Consider the following 17,750-nt stretch of genomic DNA (forward strand, 5'->3'; position numbering starts at 1 on the left):
GAAGCCCTTTGAGTCCAATGGGTGTTGCGCGCCTGATCCGGACCGTGGCAGTTACTGGCATTAGTTGAGGGGCTTCGATACGTGCACGACATATTTTCTGTCATTAATCCAGGTTAATTAATCTTTCTTTGCGGATTCCTGGCATGCACGAATTGTTAATTTGAAAGACCGATTCTAGTCATTCCATGGACAAATGGGGGATATGTACGCTTAAGAGAGATGACATCCCTTGATAAAAGCCTTTAATTTCTAGAGTAATGCAATTTAAGCTATTGCTACTTGCATCCTCCCACTTCCTATTCCAATTGCCTCCTCGCCAGTCGGGTTCACGAGTTTTCTTGCTGGTGGCGCTTGCGCGCATGCGCAACACAGCGATTCTGGCAGCAGCCAAATCAGCAAATGCATCGAAGAGCGAGTATACTACACACACATGCGCACTAGGAGCTCGTTAAGTCCGGAAACCGGAAGAGCGCTCGCTGTATGGGGGAGGCACCTGCTACCTACGTTCAGGCTTCTGAAGCTGTCTGCAGCGGCGCCTCCCCATCAAAGATCTACAGCCGGAGCCTGAAAGGTGAGCAATGTTGCACCCGTCTTCGTCTACACGACCTGTCAAATGCAACCTCACCGCAGGCCCTGGTTCCCTCTGCAGTCATTTCCACACCATGAGTGCTTCTTGCAGGCGCCCCACCCCCATAACTCTTTCCTGTCTACGCACCGTGTAACCCTTGCATCTTCCCGTTATCTGCGTTTTGCTGAGCATTTAACATTTCCCCACCGTAGCATTCTCCAGGCCCACTCCTCCTTTCTCTTGGCATCTATTGCCAACACATAATATGTGCACCTCCGCATCCTTCGTCTTTCTGAGTCCATGTACCCTGTCTCAACATCTCTACGCACTCTTCCTCCCCTTTGCATGCCATTCCAACGCAGAATCGGAGCAAAGGTCCTGTGTGTTACCTGCGCCTGGTTGAATTTCAAGTTGCCTATAATCAGATGATTTCTTTTGGATATATTTAATGCTCATCAGTTTTTAAGCAATTGGCTGTCTCTGCCCCACACACAATGTACGGAATTTATTAAACTTAAACAGAAAGATAACGCCTGTCCTGACACCAGTGGCAACTGCACTTCAGAAGAATATTAAGTTCCAAGATGACAAGATTACCAATTGAGGTTACTTGTCATCATCACATTGAGCTACTTTGATCTACAGAAACCCTCTGCAGCTGTTTATTTAGCATTTCATCTAAAAGCTCTGTATCTCAGTATTGTATTCTGGGAAATCTGAAGGTTGTGTGTGAAGGATCATCGGGTCCGAAATGCGTAGGGACCCAAAGGAAATGTTATGATTGAGGATAACACCAGCAGTATGTATGAACATTTTATGAATAATTTAGTGACGTGGACCCGTAAATTGGTTGTTTTTATGTTCGTTATGCCAACGAAAAACAGGACAATGACCTCAAGAGCATTATGATAAATGATTAGTAATGAGATGTATTTGGAAAATAAGTATATTGTAATTGTAAAATCATTTGTATAGCGCATGGCTACCCGTAGGCATCCCAGCGCTTTTAGGCACAAAAAGTGAGCCTAGGGTTAATTCACATCACATTATTTTATTACATTAACTTCTGGGGAATAAAAAGGTTTTAAGTTGCTTCCTAAACTTGAGGAAGGCATGTTCCAGCCTCAAATAACCCGGGAGAGAATTCCATTCTCTTGCGGCTTGCAGAGAGAAGAGTCGGCCACCTGAACGGGTTCGTTTTATCCTAGGGATAATTGCCAGATTATGTTCGCTCGAGCGAAGATTGCGTTGGAGCCTGTAGGAACTTATCATGTTTTCCAATATGGAAGGGCCTTCTCCATGTAGGATCTTATGTGTGATGCAGAGCGATTTAAATCGCACCCGCTCCTTCACCGGGAGCCAGTGAAGCGATCTTAAGGCTGGCTTCGCCGACATGTACCTACTAGTGCCCGTTAAGATCCTGGCAGCATGGTTCTGGGCCACTTGCAAGGTTTTAAGAGTGGAAGTTGGGGCCCCAAGATAAATAGCATTCCCGTAATCGATTCGCGATAAGACCAAGGCCTGGACTACGGTCTTCCTTGCTGTTTCTGGAAGTTGGGGCAGGATTTTACGCAGGGATTTCAGTATCCCATGACAGACTGCAGCCGTCTTTCTGGCTTGATTCTCAAAGGATAGGACGTTATCAAGCCAAAAGCCTAGGCTCTTTATTTCTGTCTTAGGCGATGGTATGGCACCCATACTGGTAGGCCAGGTAAGATGGTCGGTAATATCCTGTCCGCCTAAGAGCATCAATTCCGTTTTTCCTCCGTTAAGTCTCAATTGAGACAGATTCATCCAATTTACCACCGTCTCCAGACAATTAGCCAAGTTGTTCGGCGGGGACTCTATTTGTTGCAGAGAAAACACCAGCTGGGTATCATCTGCATAACTTATTAGCTGGATGCCAAACGGGGCAACCAGTTCTGCCAACGGAGCCATATATACATTGAACAGTGTGGGGCTGAGGGACGAACCCTGTGGTACCCCACACTGTAATGCTAACAAGCGGGAGCAACTATTGCCCTCGAACACCTGGAAGTATCTATCCTCCAGAAAGGATCTAAGCCACTTCAAGGCTTTTCCGGTTATCCCAAGGTTCCTGAGTCGAGTCAGCAGCAGATGGTGATTAACTGTGTCGAAGGCGGCGCTGAGGTCCAGAAGGATAATGGCAGCGCTGCCACCTGCGTCCAAAATCCTTCTGGCCTCTTCCACCACCTTCAACAGTGCTGTTTCAGTGCCTTGTCCCCTTCTGAATCCTGTCTGGGATGGATGGAGGAGATTGTGCTTCTCCAGAAATGCAGCTAATTGGATGTTTGTTAGTTTCTCGATTAACTTCCCCATCCCAGGTAACAAAGATACCGGGCGATAATTAGCCAAGTCTTCAGGGTTGAGGTTCGGTTTTTTAATCAGAGATCTGACCATGGCCACTTTCCATACCTTGGGAACCGTAGCCGAATCCAGAGAGGCGTTAACCATCTTGGTTACCGGTTCACTAATGGCAGGGAGTGCCTGATTGAGAATTTTCATAGGGGCTGGATCTCGTGGCGATCCACTTTTTATATATATTTGCAAATGTTTTAGTTGTGCTCCAAGGAACTATACCACTTCCACTAATAAGAATCTCCACCACGTAAACACTGTATACGTCAGTACTCTATTTTGTTGCTTCGGAAGGATTTGATACGGATGTAGGACTTAATCTCCTATAACCAACTACTATTGGACATGTTTATTTGTTGATAACGGTGTCTTGTTGGACTGTAGCGTACAGAGTTATCACTTTTAGGCTGAAATGCTCCTATGAAATATAGTTTGTTAGTCTCACGGACTAATGATTCCAACCTGTGGTTCAATAACGATCTGAAGGCACAAAAACTAGCGGTCCGCCACGCAGAACGAGCATGGAGAAGACAGTACTGCCCTCAGCTTAAATCACACTACACTTCCCTTTTGCAGCAATATAAGAAATCCATACTGTCCACCAAAAAAGAGTACTTCTCCTCCAAAATCCTAGTTGCGGAGAACAAATCCAGAGAAATGTTTGCCATCATCAAGAAACTCGCATACTCTGATCGAACCACCCTTACACCCTCCCCCTCTCAACCTCTTTGTGATACCCTGAACTCCTACTTTTTGGACAAAATTGCGACAATCAGGGCCAATATTCCTCCCCCTTCCCCCTCTTTCCGAGTCCCTCCTTGTCCCCCGATAGACGCCCGCCTTCACTCATTCCCTCCTTTAACAGAAGATTCTTTCCTTTCCCTCCTTCCTCTGGTCAAATCTGGCTCCCCTCACGACCCTTGTCCTGCTCATATTCTTGCTCATGTCTTCACCAACTGTCCGCTACCCCCCCTCACCTTTCTTAACAGTTCCTTGGCCCAAGGCGTGGTCACCCCCGCTCTCAAATCTGCCATAATCCTGCCCATTCTAAAAAAACCTGGATCAGATCTTTCCGTCCCTGCTAACTACCGCCCCATCTCCCTCCTCCCCTTCCTAGGGAAAGTCCTGGAGCGGCATGTCACCAAAGCACTATCTTCCTACGTAGAAGCAAACCGAATCCTGGCGCCCCGTCAGGCCGGCTTTCGACCGGCTCACTCCACCGAGTCGGTTGTGCTTTCTGTACTGGACAACCTTAGAGAGGGAATGGACACTGGCATCCCCCAGGCCCTGGTGCTACTCGATCTCTCGGCCGCTTTCGACACGGTAGATCACTCCATCTTACTCTCCCGTGTCGGAGCGGCGGGGATCGGAGGCACCGCCTTGGTCTGGCTGTCCTCCTTTCTAAGCGGACGCACCCAGGCAGTTCGCCTGGGGGACTTCTGGGCTGAACCACGGAAGGTAGTGTGCGGGGTCCCCCAGGGCTCCTCCCTTTCCCCCCTACTGTTTAATTTGTATATAGCCCCCCTCATCTTTGCTCTTCAACAGATGGAGGTCTCCGTATACAATTATGCGGATGACCTCCAGCTCATTTTTTCTCTGTCTCACTCCCCTGACTCCAAATCCAAATTCCAATCCACCATGCTTTTCATCCGGGACTGGATGAATCACAACCACCTGAAACTAAATCCAGATAAGACAGAGCTTGTTCTGACAGGTGGTTGCTCCAGTCCCTGGTCCCCCCTCTTCTGGCCCTCCTCACTTGGTCCTCCCCCACCCCCTACCTCCTCCGTCAAAACCCTGGGCATAAAAATCAATGATCAACTCACTATGCACTCCCAGGTGAGCTCGGTGGTTTCCTCCTCTTTTCTATCTCTCCGCACTATCCGTAAAGTCTCCCGCTTCTTCTCCTTCACAGCCCTGAAACTTATTGTACTGGCCATGGTCATCTCCCGCTTGGATTATGCCAACGCTCTTTACCATGGCATGCCAGCCTATAGCGTACGTCGTCTCCAGCTGGTCCAAAACCAAGCGGCCCGCCTGGTATACAACCTGACGAAATCCCATCACGCCACTCCCCTTTTGAAATCCCTGCACTGGCTCCCTGTGCGCGAGTGCTCCCTTTTTAAGGTGGGCTGTCTCGCCTTTCAGGTCCAGCTAGGCAGGTCCCCTGCTTTTATTTCCTCGGAGATCATACCTTATGTCCCCCCCAGGGAACTTCGTTCCTCTTCTCACCACCTACTCACAGTTCCTCGCTTCCGTCGTAAGAAATGGGGAGGGTCTAAATTCTCCACCCTCGCCCCTGTGTTCTGGAACTCCCTTCCGATGCAACTCAGAACTTCCAATCAATACCAGCCCTTTCGAAAGGCCTTAAAAACCTTTCTTTTTTCCAAAGCATTCCCCTCATAAATTCTCCTCATTTTCTCTCCCCGCCCCATGACCTCAGAGACTCTGCCTACTGTAGCGCCATGAAACCTTTGGGTGTACGTGCGCTGTATAAATATTTTAAAATTCAAAATTCAAATTCATGAAGCATTTTCCATCCCAGTACTAAAGTTTACTTTGCTTTTTATTTCATTGTGATTGTTTACAAAGCGTGGAGCAGTGAAATGCCTACCTAGTAACATAAGTGGCCAATGCGTGATGTGATAATAGTCAGTCAGTCAATTATCTTTATTCGATTATTGAAAATCATAAAAGATCGAGCAAAAGAATACATAACAACATTTCATCAGATCAATGAATTTGCATACAATTATCAGAAAAAAGAAACAATTAAATTTGTACATTTAAAACATACATAAATATTTTAAAAAGAATAAAAAGAAGGGTATATTACAAAAAAGAGGAAGTTCATTTTTCAGAGATAAAGTGCCTATGCCTTATTTGGAACTTATTCAAACGTGCTCCTGCCACTAAAAAACTAGCGACAGCGAAAGCTACTTTTATATTAGGAAGAAGTTGCAAGAACAGCAGAGCTGGTTTTACCTGAATAAAGCCCTGAGTACGTAAAATAGGGAGCAAGTACCTTTTTCTGATCTCAATGTAATGACCGCAGAACATGATAAAGTGCATCGTATCCTGAACCGAGAAACAGTCGCAATCACAAGGTTCAGCGTCATCAGGTCTGGCCCAGGTTCCAAAATTACCCAAAATAAAGTGAATTAAATCGAAACGAAATCTCGTTAAGAGAAAACGATGGTAAGGGTTTGTTACCCACAAAAGGTATGGTTCCATTCCAGGAACAGAGGTGAGCAAGAAGTGTTTCCTTACCATGGTTTTTTTTAGCTCTTGTGCTTCCCTTTCCAGAGCGTATAGATTTAACAAAGTATTTTTAACTAATTTTAAATCTTCGTAAGTTATTTCATCTGGAGATGAGAAAAGCTCCGGGCGGCCTGCTAAGGACAGCTGAGTTCTCACATATCTTACCCATGGGATTTTTAGTGCTCTGTCCAGGGCTAAACAATCTTTTAAAATGATGTGATTTAATGTAAGCTCCTGGTTAAGCCAGATTTTTAACCAGCCAATCACTGGTGCTAATTTCAAGGTGTCAGATATGTAGCCCAAACCTACCTCTGTATGTAATGCAAATGTCGGGGTTGATTGGGGAACAGAAAGAAGAGATCTTAGAAATGTATTTTCTACATTCTGTATTTTAATGGAGTTAGTATATCCCCAAATAATAGAGCCATACTGGGCGACTGACAAGCATTTTGCTTTATAAACTTTAATTATGCTTTCCATAGGACGTGCGCCCAGTTTTTTGGCGAAACCCAGCAGCCCTGCGGTCGCTCTAGCGACAGAATTACTTTTAACCAGAAGCTGGGGGCCCCAGGAGCCCTTTTCATCAAAAGTCACACCTAAATATGGGAAAGAGGGAACTCTCTTTACCTCCTTCCCTGCGCAGTAAAATGATAGCGTCTTTTTTTTTTTGCCTGCGTGTCCAGAGATCATTACGTGTGATTTATCTGTATTGATTTTCATATCCAAAGATACCATAAAAGCTCCAAAAGATAAAAGGAGTTTATTCAGTGCAACTCCAGAGCGTGCAAGAAGAACAGCGTCATCCGCGTACAGGAGGACAGGTATCTTTTTCTCCCCTGCTCGCGGAATATCACTGTGTGATGTTTGCATTACTGTCTCAAGGTCATTAATGTATAGGGTGAATAATAGGGGGGCGAGTATACACCCTTGTCTAACCCCCCTCTCAGACTTAAAGAGACAGGTGCATCTTCCTTCCCTAGTGACTCTAACTGAAGTCATAAGATCCTTATGTAGCTCGGCTAAGTAATCAACTAAAGGCGGGTCAAGGCCCATGGCTAAAAGGATCCCCCACAGCCTTGACCTGTTGACCAGGTCAAAAGCTGAGGAGAGGTCCATAAAGGCCATGTACAGTGAACCGCCCCTAGCGACCACGTATTTGTTTATAATAAGCTCTAGGTTTAGGCACTGATCCAGAGTTCCTCTTTTGGCTCTAAAGCCATATTGTGCATTAGATAAAATACCCTTACTTTCTAAAATCGTGGACAATCTGCCTAACAGGACTCTCCCCAAAATTTTAACACTTGAATCAATAAGAGAGATGGGCCTGTAACAGGCCGGATCTGTCCTCTGTCCCTTCTTGAAGATTGGCACAATGGTCGAGATAGCCCAACTGGGGGGGAAAATAAATTCCCTAGTGGCGTTAAAAATATTGGTTAAAATTTTTGAGCTAAATTGAGGAGCGGTCTTAAAGAAGTCTGCAGGGACCCCGTCTGGCCCCGGTGCCTTTTTACAAAGTGTATCTTTTAGTGCAAGTATCACCTCTTCCTGAGTGAAAGGAGGAATTTGAGTCAATGATTTTAATGCTGTTGTTTCACAATCTGTTGTGGTGTGAGTTTGACTATAAATATTGCTAAAGTGTGACACCCACTGTTCATCTGGGATAATACAGTCAGCTCTTTGATTATCTAGTCCCACAAAATATGGGTGGTTTATGACTGCCCAGAATTTAGCACTGTCTTTCTGTGTCTCGGGCAGTAACAAATCATTCCAAGCCTCATTTTTAATCTCAGATTTCCTCTTCCTAATAGCAAGATTGTATTGTTTCCTCAATGAAGCTATCAGTACTCTATTTCTAGGTTTACACTTTAGAGCCTTAAGAAGGGCTGAATGGGCCCTAGAGCAGTTTATATCAAACCATCTAGGGCCAATTGGTTTGTTTAACTTTGCCTTTACAGTCAGATCTAAATTAACTTGATGACATATGACACCAAAGGCATCAACCATTTTGGCACTCGGGTTTTCGTTATCTAAACAAATGGCAATTTCATCAACAACTTTAGCCAATGTCTCCTGTAAAAAGGATGTTGGGATAACTTGGTCCCATTTCAGCCTGTGATTTTGATCTTTAAGCTCAAGACCTGTCGCGCACAATGTGTCAATCTTCCTATTTTCCAGGACTCCATATGCTAAAACCTCTAAAATCACAGGATTGTGATCGCTAAAAACAGAAGTTTCTACCATATAAACGAATGTTTTAGGTAGAATACTAAAAGAAACAAAAATGTAATCTATGATTGTACCAGAATCATGACCCACATATGTTGGTAGCCTCAAATCGTTTGAGCAGGTACAAAATTCATAAAGATTGAGGGTAGCCAAAAATGATTCCAAAATCTCTCCGCTTGGAGTGTGTTCAAAATGCGGAGATGAAGGATGAAAAGGAAGTATCTCAGTTTCCCTCTGACAACCTGCCAAACAAGGATGGATATTAAAATCTCCCATAAGGATTACCTCAAATTCGAAACAGCTATTCTCAATATGGGTAGATAAAAGATCCTGTAAGGCTAACAAATGCTCGTTAGGAAATTGACTGGTCGAAGAATTATAAAAATTTACAAATAAAATAGGGTTACAGTTTGATAAAGTCAATTCAACCATTAGGCAGTTTTTGGATTTAGACTGGATATATCTGGGTTTACCTTTAACGTCAAGAGAAATATACACAACTAGCCCACCCCTAGCTCTTCCTGCTTTACTAGGGACTGCAGGCACTGAGAAATGAGAGTAGCCATCTAGGGGCAAACACTCTGACGTGTCCCAAGTTTCTTGGAAAGCAAGAATATCGTAACTCCTGATTTTATCCAAACACATTTTATCTTTAAATTTGGTTCTGAGTCCAGCAATGTTCCAGCTCAAAATTCTACAGGCTCTATTGCCTGCAGAGAACTGGAGAGGTAAAACAAGAGCCGGCTGTGGTTCCTCAACATTGTTAATTTGACTTGGCAAAAGTCAATCATTTTGGTCCATAAAAGAGAGTGGCGCAAAACGGTTAAACAGTTCCAAAGGTTGTGTAACAGGGTTAAATACGAAGGGTTGTTGTCGTTGGGCTGGTGCGTTATTCCTTATATCTTGGCCCCATCTAGAATGAAAATCCCAATTTGTATTCCATCCTGAAACAGGAGTCCTTGGGATTGATACATTCTGCTGTTCCCCGTAAAAGAATTTCAGAGTAAGGGGAACCACAGTGCCTTGTCTTCGTTGAGGGGGAAGGATATTTGCAAGGATATTAGGAAGAACATGTTGGTTTGAAAAGCTCACAGCAACACAATCCCCTTTGAATTTTTTTGGGCGGTTTCCCAGCCAAGAAACCCTAGATGCTGATTTGATTACACTTGCGAGATGTTGCTGTCCTCCTGGAGCTAGCCGCACGTTGCTGGTTAACCAATGTAGAGCTTTGCTACACAGTGAGTTAGAACTTTCCTCCTTGCCTCTTTCTAATGGAGGAACATTTGCAAGGACTAACACCACGGGTGTGGCTTCAACAATAAATTGCAGGGGATCTGGCGTAGAATTATGGGATTGTAATGTTTGCATTTGGGTAACATTCGTCGCAGGGATTGGGTTTACTGGGGGGCACTGGAGCGTAGAGGTCCCAACAACAGCGTTGGAAATCAGTGACGATGGATTCTCCCCAGAAGGCTCTGTTCCCTCTCCGACACCCAAAATGGTTCCATCAACGGCTTCCCCATGATTATTGTTCAGCAGAGTTACTAGCGTGGTTAAATTTTCAATGCCACTTGCAACTGTATTTTGATGACCACCCAGCTTCTTGACCTCTGCTTGTAATTTATCTATCTTGGATATGAGGGGTTTGATAATGAAATTAATTTTAGTCTCAATAAAGTCCGCAATTTTGTCTAAGAGGGCTTCTTCAATAAAACGAATAGAAGGATCCTCAGCATGATTCATTTGTGTACATTTTGAGGTGTTGACCCTCTTCCCTTTAGCCCCAGAACGTAGACCACCCCGCTTAAGAGGGATCTTGGTGCATTGACGTTTTGGTCTAGCTTCATGGACTGTAGAAGTTAAGTCAAGAATAGACACCTGGGATATCTGAGACTGTGTATCTTTTTTTTTTTTTTTTTTTTTTTTTTGGAACCGTTTATTGCAGGTTGTAAAAGTTACAGGTATGGGCCTACAACCACCCGGCCGGCCGCTAGAATGACAAAAGCATATTGCATACATACAGTAAAAGTCTCTCGGCAGTGCAGAGCAGTGAAACAGGAGTAATCAATGGTGCAGGCCACACAGCTCCAAGCCCACAGTACGGTTCCCTTTTCTTGAAACAAAACAACACCAAAAAACCACACCCGCAAGGCAACCCGCGATCCAAAGTGACAGCACGTGCTCCATAAGTGGGGGATCCAAACCAGCAGCAGAACTCTGAGGAGGGGAATGGGAGTAGGCCAGGGACTGGGGGACCGCGCGCCCGCGGCCGAGGGAGGGGGGCCGTCTAGGGAGACGGAGCAGGCGAGGCAGCCGGTAGCAGTGGTGGCTTACAAATACCCCCGCGGTAGGCGTTCCAGGGGCCCCAGAGTTTCACCCACGCCCCAGGCTTACCCCTCGCCACATACACCACCTTTTCACGAAACATACACCAATCCATATGCTCTTTCCAGGCCGACACCGCAGGGGGCCTCTGGGATCCCCACAATTGAGCAATGTCACGCTTTGCTATCATGTATCCCAGAGTCACCCACCGCGTCTGCGGGACCGAATAGTCATTCGGTTCCCATACATTCAGCAAGCATCTCCTCGCTTCAGGCAGCAGCGCGACACGCGTAACCACACGCAGGACCTCATGCACACCACGCCAGAATCGCTCCACCTTCGGGCACTCCCACAGTATATGCATGAAAGTCGCCAGCGCGCCACAGCCACGCTTACACAGTCCGTCACCAGCAAAACCCATACGCAGAAGCCTTGGCCCCGTCACGTAAACCCGGTGAAGGATCTTGAGCTGGACGAAACGAAGGCGAGCCGGGATGGCCACCTCTTTCGGAGAGGCCACCGCGGAAATCCAATCCTCGTCGTCCAGCTCCAGCCCGTCGGCAACCCAGGCCTCGCGGAGACTAGTCAGCAGGCACGATCTATCGTTGATCAGTTTTTTGTATATGAGGGAGATCGTGCTGTCCGGTACATGGCCGTCCAGCACTCTGTCCTCCAGGGGGGAAGACTCCGGAATGGATGCGACGTCCGGGAAGACGGAGCCCAGCGCATGGCGGACTTGTAGGTACCGAAAGTACTCACTGCCCTGCAGCTGAAACTCCGCCTGCAGAGTCTCAAAAGTTTTGAATCCCCCCCCTCGTCCAGAGATCTCCCACCGTGCTGATTCCGATCGTGTCCCACTTCTCGAAGCCCTTCGACGTCCATAGGGAGCCCAACCTCTCAGACGCATACAGCGGTGACGCCCGGGTCAAACGGTCCTTCCACCCCATAGCTGCATTAGCCGCGTGCCAGACACGCACCATAACACGCGTCGGTCCCGTCAAACGGGAGTCGGGCGCGCCAGAGTAGAGCGCGCGATTGTAATCGCCACCGGGTAGGAGCATTTTATCCATCTCAAATGCCGGGTTCAAGGCGGGCCCATAAAGGCCATGATTAATTGCAGCTAGTTGGGAGGCCCAGTAATACCGTTTAATGTCCGGGAGGGCGACCCCCCCCATCGTACCACGGGAGCGTCAATTTAGCCAGAGCAATGCGCGGCCTCCCGTCCCAGAACAGGCGCCGCTGGAGGCCCTCCACCTCACGGAAATAGCGTGCCGGGACCAAGTCCATAGTATTCTGGAGGGCGTAGAGGAATCGCGGCAGGGACATCATTTTGAACAAAGCCGCTCGGCCGAGCGGCGAGAGCGGCAGACGCCGCCAGCGCACCACGTCCTCCCTCAAGCGCTGGAGGGGGGGCAGCAAATTCCGCTCATAGCGGGCCTCCGGGTCAAGTGTGATATAGATACCCAGGTACCGAAAACCTTGGGAGGCAATCTGGATCGGACAGTCCCGTGGTAGGGCCGGAGCCTCCCCGGAAAGCACATAGACACAGGATTTCGCCCAGTTGATGACCAGGCCTGAGTTGCGACCGAATGAGCGCAAAACATCAACCAGGACGATCAGTGATTTACGCGGGGAGGCGAGATACAGAAGGATGTCGTCAGCGTAGAGGGACACACGGTCCTCATGCTCGGGGGTCCAGCGGAGACCACGGATAGAAGGGTGCCACCGCAGCCACTCCGCCAGGGGCTCCAGGGCCAGGGCAAACAGGAGAGGCGACAGGGGGCAACCCTGTCGCGTACCCCTCCCCAGCGCGAATGGGGCCGAGACTCGCCCATTCACTACCACCTGCGCCAATGGGCCCGAATATAGCAATTTGACCCAGCTAATGAAACCCGGGCCGAACCCGAATTTCGCCAGCATCGCCCAGATGTATGGCCATTCAAGCGTATCAAACGCCATGGTGGCGTCCAAGGACGCCAAGATGGCCGGCTCCCGCACAAATGGGACACGCGCGAGCACCCCGTGCAAGCGCCGCAGATTGAGCGCCGTGTTGCGGTGCGGTATAAAGCCAGATTGGTCTTGGTGGACCAGGTCGCCCACCACGCCAACCAACCGGTTGGCCAACACCTTGGCAAGGATTTTGGGCTCCGCGTTCAAAAGCGAAATCGGCCTATAGGATGTGACCCGTTCACGGGGCTTCCCCTCCTTGTGGATCACCACAATTGTGGCCAGGCGCTGGTCCGGCGGGAGGGAACCCTGCGAGTGGGCCGCCAGGAACATCGCGCGCAGGTGGGGCGCCAACACATCCGGGCGTAGCTTGTAGAGCTCGATGGGAATACCATTGGGGCCCATGGCCTTGCCGGACGCAACCGAGCGAATAGCCAAGGCAATTTCGTCCGAGGTGGGAGGGGCGTCCAGCGAATCCCTGTCCTCCACCGTTAGGGAGGGCAGTGCGATGTCCCGAAGCAGGGCATGGGAATCTTCCTCCGAGCAGGGGGAAACCGGGGAGTAGACTTCGCGGAAATAATCCGCGAAGCAGGAGACAATGGCTTCCGGCTCGGTGACACACGCACCATCAACACTCTCAATCAAAGGCACCACGCGGCTCGCTCTCTCCCTCTTATCCAACCACGCAATCAATTTGCCAGCCTTATCACCCACATCATACAATCGCCCCTGCTGCTCTCTACTGAGGCCCCTGGCCGCCTCCGTGACGAGGGCCCGATAGGCCGCCTGCTTTAGGTGTAGAACATGCAACTTGGCGTCTGTTACCCCGCTCCCCAGGTCACCCTCCAGTTCTGCAATCTCGGCCTCTACCCGGGTCACCTCCTCCCGCTCGAGCCGCCGGGCATGGGAGATAAAGGAGAGGGCCTCCCCTCTAAGGACTACCTTGAAAGCCTCCCACAGGGAGATGGCGGAAGAGACCGACCCCACATTCTCGTCGAAATATCGCTGTAAGGATTTGATCAAATCGGCACGAATGGTGGGGTCGCGCAAATACCATGCATTGATTGGGGCCACCCTGCCATCCCCCCTCGGGAAGACATCGAAATGCAACAACAATGGGGAGTGGTCTGAGATACCCCGCGCTAGATGGCGCACCTCCCCCACCCTCCCTGCATGGGCCGCCGGGACAAGGATGTAATCAAGCCGCGAGAGGCTACCATGGGCACCCGAGTGGAAGGTGTACTGTCGCAATGCGGGATGCTTTAATCGCCAGCAATCCACCAGGCCCAGCGTGTCCAGAAGGCCGGGCAGCCACGCCTGTGCCCGGGGGAGGTCCCTAGGGGGATGGCGATCCATAGACCCAGAGGCTACCGCATTAAAGTCCCCTCCAACCACCAGCAGGCCACTCGGAAGGTCCAGAAGGAGGCGCCCCAGGTCCGCGAATGTGGTGGCTTGTAACCCAGGCGGGACGTACACTGATATAAAGATAAACACTCTACCCTCCATTCTTCCCACCAGAACCGTGTAGCGTCCCCTCTCATCATGGCGCACCTCATCAATCTCCAACGGGAGCGAGTTCTTGATCATAATACCCACCCCCCGCGAGCCCGAGGTGAAGCCGGAATGTGCCACCAAACGATATCCCCGCCGATTCATTGCATGAAAGGAGTTACCTATAAGGTGCGTCTCCTGCAGGAAGACAACATCTGGTGAAATACGTTTTAAGTACTGCAGGACCACACCACGCTTAATCCTATCCCCCAGGCCGTTAACATTCCATGACAACACAGTCAAATCCCTACCCCCCATCATACGTCGAATCAATCGGTCGTCCCCCATCGAGCATCCTAATAACAACAACATAGTAGCGGGTTTGCCCTGCGGTGCTAACAAACAACACACCCCCCCCACCCCCCGGTCCCAACAGAACTCCCCCCTCCCTGCACCCCTGCATGAGCCCAGACAGCCCCCCCAAAGTGCAGTGTGCCTGTCGCCCCATAGCTAAAATACTAACTAGTCCCCCAGAGGAGGAGGGAAGCCCCCAACAGACCCCACGCAACCTCCATAGGAGGGGAACATACGCAATCAATAAATGGTGAAGGAACAACGTCCAGAGCAAGGCCTATTCAGTCACCCCTCAATTCTGATCCGGCGGGCCCTCCTCGCCAGCCGCGCCCCCCCCGCCCCCCCGGCCCCGATCTCCAGGCAGAGTGTCCAGCCAGTCCCCAGCCGCCTCGGGCCGGTCGAAGAAGTGCGTGCGACCATCCACCTCTACCCTCAGCTTGGCTGGAAAGAGCATTGAGTACTTGAGGTTCAGGTCCCTTAGGCGACGTTTAACCCCAAGAAAGCTCTGTCGCTGCTTCTGGACCGCCGGAGTAAAGTCTGGGTAGAAATGTATCTCCATGTTGTCAAGCTTGACCGGTCCCTGTTGCCTGGAGGTCTGGAGGATAGCATCTCTGTCCCGAAAATTAAAAATCCGGGCGATGAGCGGCCGCGGCGGGGCACCAGTCTTAGGTCTGCCCCCGGGGACCCGGTGAGCACGCTCCACCGCAAAAAGCTTACTCAGCCCCCGGGGCTGGAGATGGGTCAGGATCAAATCTTCCACGAAAAGATCCGCCGCCTCCGCCTCTCGTCCCTCCGGGACCCCCACAATACGGACATTATTCCTCCGGGCCCGACCCTCGGAGTCCTCCAATCGCCGGTCCATCAGGGCGCTCGCCTGGCCAAGCCGGCGCACCTCCTTCTGGAGGGCCACCACGTCGGTCGTGAGGCTCGTTGTGGTGTGGGCCAGGGAGTCGACTCGGTCGTTTGTTTTGGACAAGTCTGCCCTCACAAGGCTCACATCCACAAGGACCGAGTCTATTTTTTGCGCTAAGGTGTCGAAACGCTGGTCCACCGAGGCCTTCATCTCTGCGATGGCGCCCATGACGTCCCGGAGGGTCAGATCCACCGGATGAGCAGATGCCTCCGTCGGGCCCACCGGGGATGCACGCGATGTCTCCGGAGAACCCTTCTGAAGCGTGTAGCGGTCCATACTGTTGGCCTGGTGCGCCGTGCCACGGCGGGTCGTCTTCACCTTCGCCCGGTCGCCATCTTGTTTGGTGGACATGCTGGCTCTTCCACCGTCGTGCCAAGCTCCCCAAACGGGCCGCTATACCGAGTCACGGGTGCCAGGGGGGGGGCAGGGGCGACCACCGAACCGCGGGTCAACCCACCGCCGGCGGGTCAGCCGGGCTCCTGGACAAGGCCACCGCACCCCGCTCCGCAGCCCGACCCGGCTTGAGAGCTAGGAGGGCGCAAAAGCGAAAGTGAAAGTGCGGGGTACGCCAGTCGCCCAGCCCCGCTCGCCGCTGTTATTCACTTTGTCCCCGGATCGCCCCACTACTCCAATCCGGGGGGCCGGCGAGGAGAAGGCCGCAACCTTCGATCGATGCTCCCACCGGCGTTCGGGGTCCGATTCGAGCCCAAAAAACGGGTGGCGCCTCAGCTCCGGTTCCCCAACACAGTCCCCTCAACAAGGACAGGATATCGCCAGGATTAATTCAGGAGGTCGCGGAGGTCCTCGGGAGCCTCGCACCTACGCGGCCATCTTGGTTGCGCGCTAGGCTCCTCGAGAGACTGTGTATCTTGATCAGAATTAATGTCATTCAAATCATTTATATCACCCTCAATAAACGAATCTTCTGAAGCAGGAATTACATTGTCCGGAATATCAGGTATGACTTGTGAAACAGTGTCAACTGACATGGTGGCGCTAAAAACATCTTGTGTGTTAATTTCATCAGACGAAGTAATAGCAGAAGTGGGTGGGGACAAACAAAGTAAGTCCGGTGATTGGCTCAGCCCCAATGACTCCCTCCTTTGCGTATTTATTTTTTGTACAGTCTGTACCAAATAATTGTTCATCTTGTTATTTTGAACTGTAACTGCTTTTTTAGGCATGACTTATACTGTAACCACAAATCGTGCGAAATGATGAATGTGGGGACTTGTATGTGCTCAACTTACTTGCGCAATGATGTCCGTTATAACTCCGGCAGCATGTGTGGCCCTGCCCCTGCCTCTTCCTGCCGATGAGGGCCGTAGAGGGCCCGCCCTTTGCCCGGGCTTCGCTCCGGGCGTCCCGCTCGCGTCCCGCGAAGCGGGCCTGACGCTGATTTTATGCGCCTCCTGGCGCCGTTGATGCGTGCGTGCTGTGCGCCGCCGCAAGTGCTGCCGGGATTCGTAGTCCCGTGCGGCGGTGCGGAATCTGGCTGGCGATGACTCCTGGCGGTGGCGGCACAAGCGCGTGATTTGTATGGACTCTTGGCGATGGCGGCGTTCAGGTGAGTACAGTTCCCCCCGCTCCGCCGGCCTGACGCTGATTTTATGCGCCTCCTGGCGCCGTTGATGCGTGCGTGCTGTGCGCCGCCGCAAGTGCTGCCGGGATTCGTAGTCCCGTGCGGCGGCGCGGAATCTGGCTGGCGATGACTCCTGGCGGTGGCGGCACAAGCACGTGATTTGTATGGACTCTTGGCGATGGCGGCGTTCAGGTGAGTACGGATGTGATAATAGAGTTGCCTGCAGGGATGTTTACAATCAGAACTCAGGACAGGGAATGCATACAAATACAGAAAGAAACCGAATCCCTGTGAGCTGGCATAGTTTAGGATGGTAGGAAGATTGTGAAAAGGGATGTTTTGAGCTCTTTCCTGACCTATTTAACTGAAGCTGAAAATCTGAGGTGCAAAGGGAGGGCCTTCCAGAGTTTTGGTTCATATGCAGAGAGAGCTTGATGGCGTGGGTGTTGCTTCCCAGCCTTGAATTATCAGTCAGGCCAGAAATATGCTCTTAGAAGTGCATGTGCTACCAGACGTGTTGCGTAATCCAGTTTACTCAAGTTGAATGTCCTAAAGATAAGACAACAAACTTAGGGCATTCTGACATTGAGAGAGAGTCATTACATTTCTTTTATGGGAGGATAGATGTTCTCAAGCATTGTTTGTTGTGTGATAAATCAAGCCCTCTGATGAATCCCAAAAGTCACTAAATTAACGAGTGCTTA

General features: G+C 50.2%; 1 protein-coding gene across 2 annotated transcripts in view; it reads left to right on the forward strand.

Annotated features, from left to right (window-relative positions):
- Positions 1-424: 424 nt before the first annotated feature.
- USP33 (ubiquitin specific peptidase 33) overlaps positions 425-17,750 on the forward strand; it is a 407,644-nt gene continuing 390,318 nt past the window's right edge. Inside the window, exon 1 of one of the 2 annotated variants that reach the window (XM_085602029.1) lies at positions 425-571. The gene's annotated coding sequence lies outside the window, so the exon portion shown is untranslated. The remainder of the gene's footprint in view (positions 572-17,750) is intronic. The other variant, XM_085602031.1, reaches the window with a different exon arrangement.

Source organism: Triturus cristatus, chromosome 4_2 (assembly GCF_964204655.1).
Source record: "Triturus cristatus chromosome 4_2, aTriCri1.1, whole genome shotgun sequence".
In the NCBI taxonomy this organism is placed as follows: domain Eukaryota; kingdom Metazoa; phylum Chordata; class Amphibia; order Caudata; family Salamandridae; genus Triturus; species Triturus cristatus.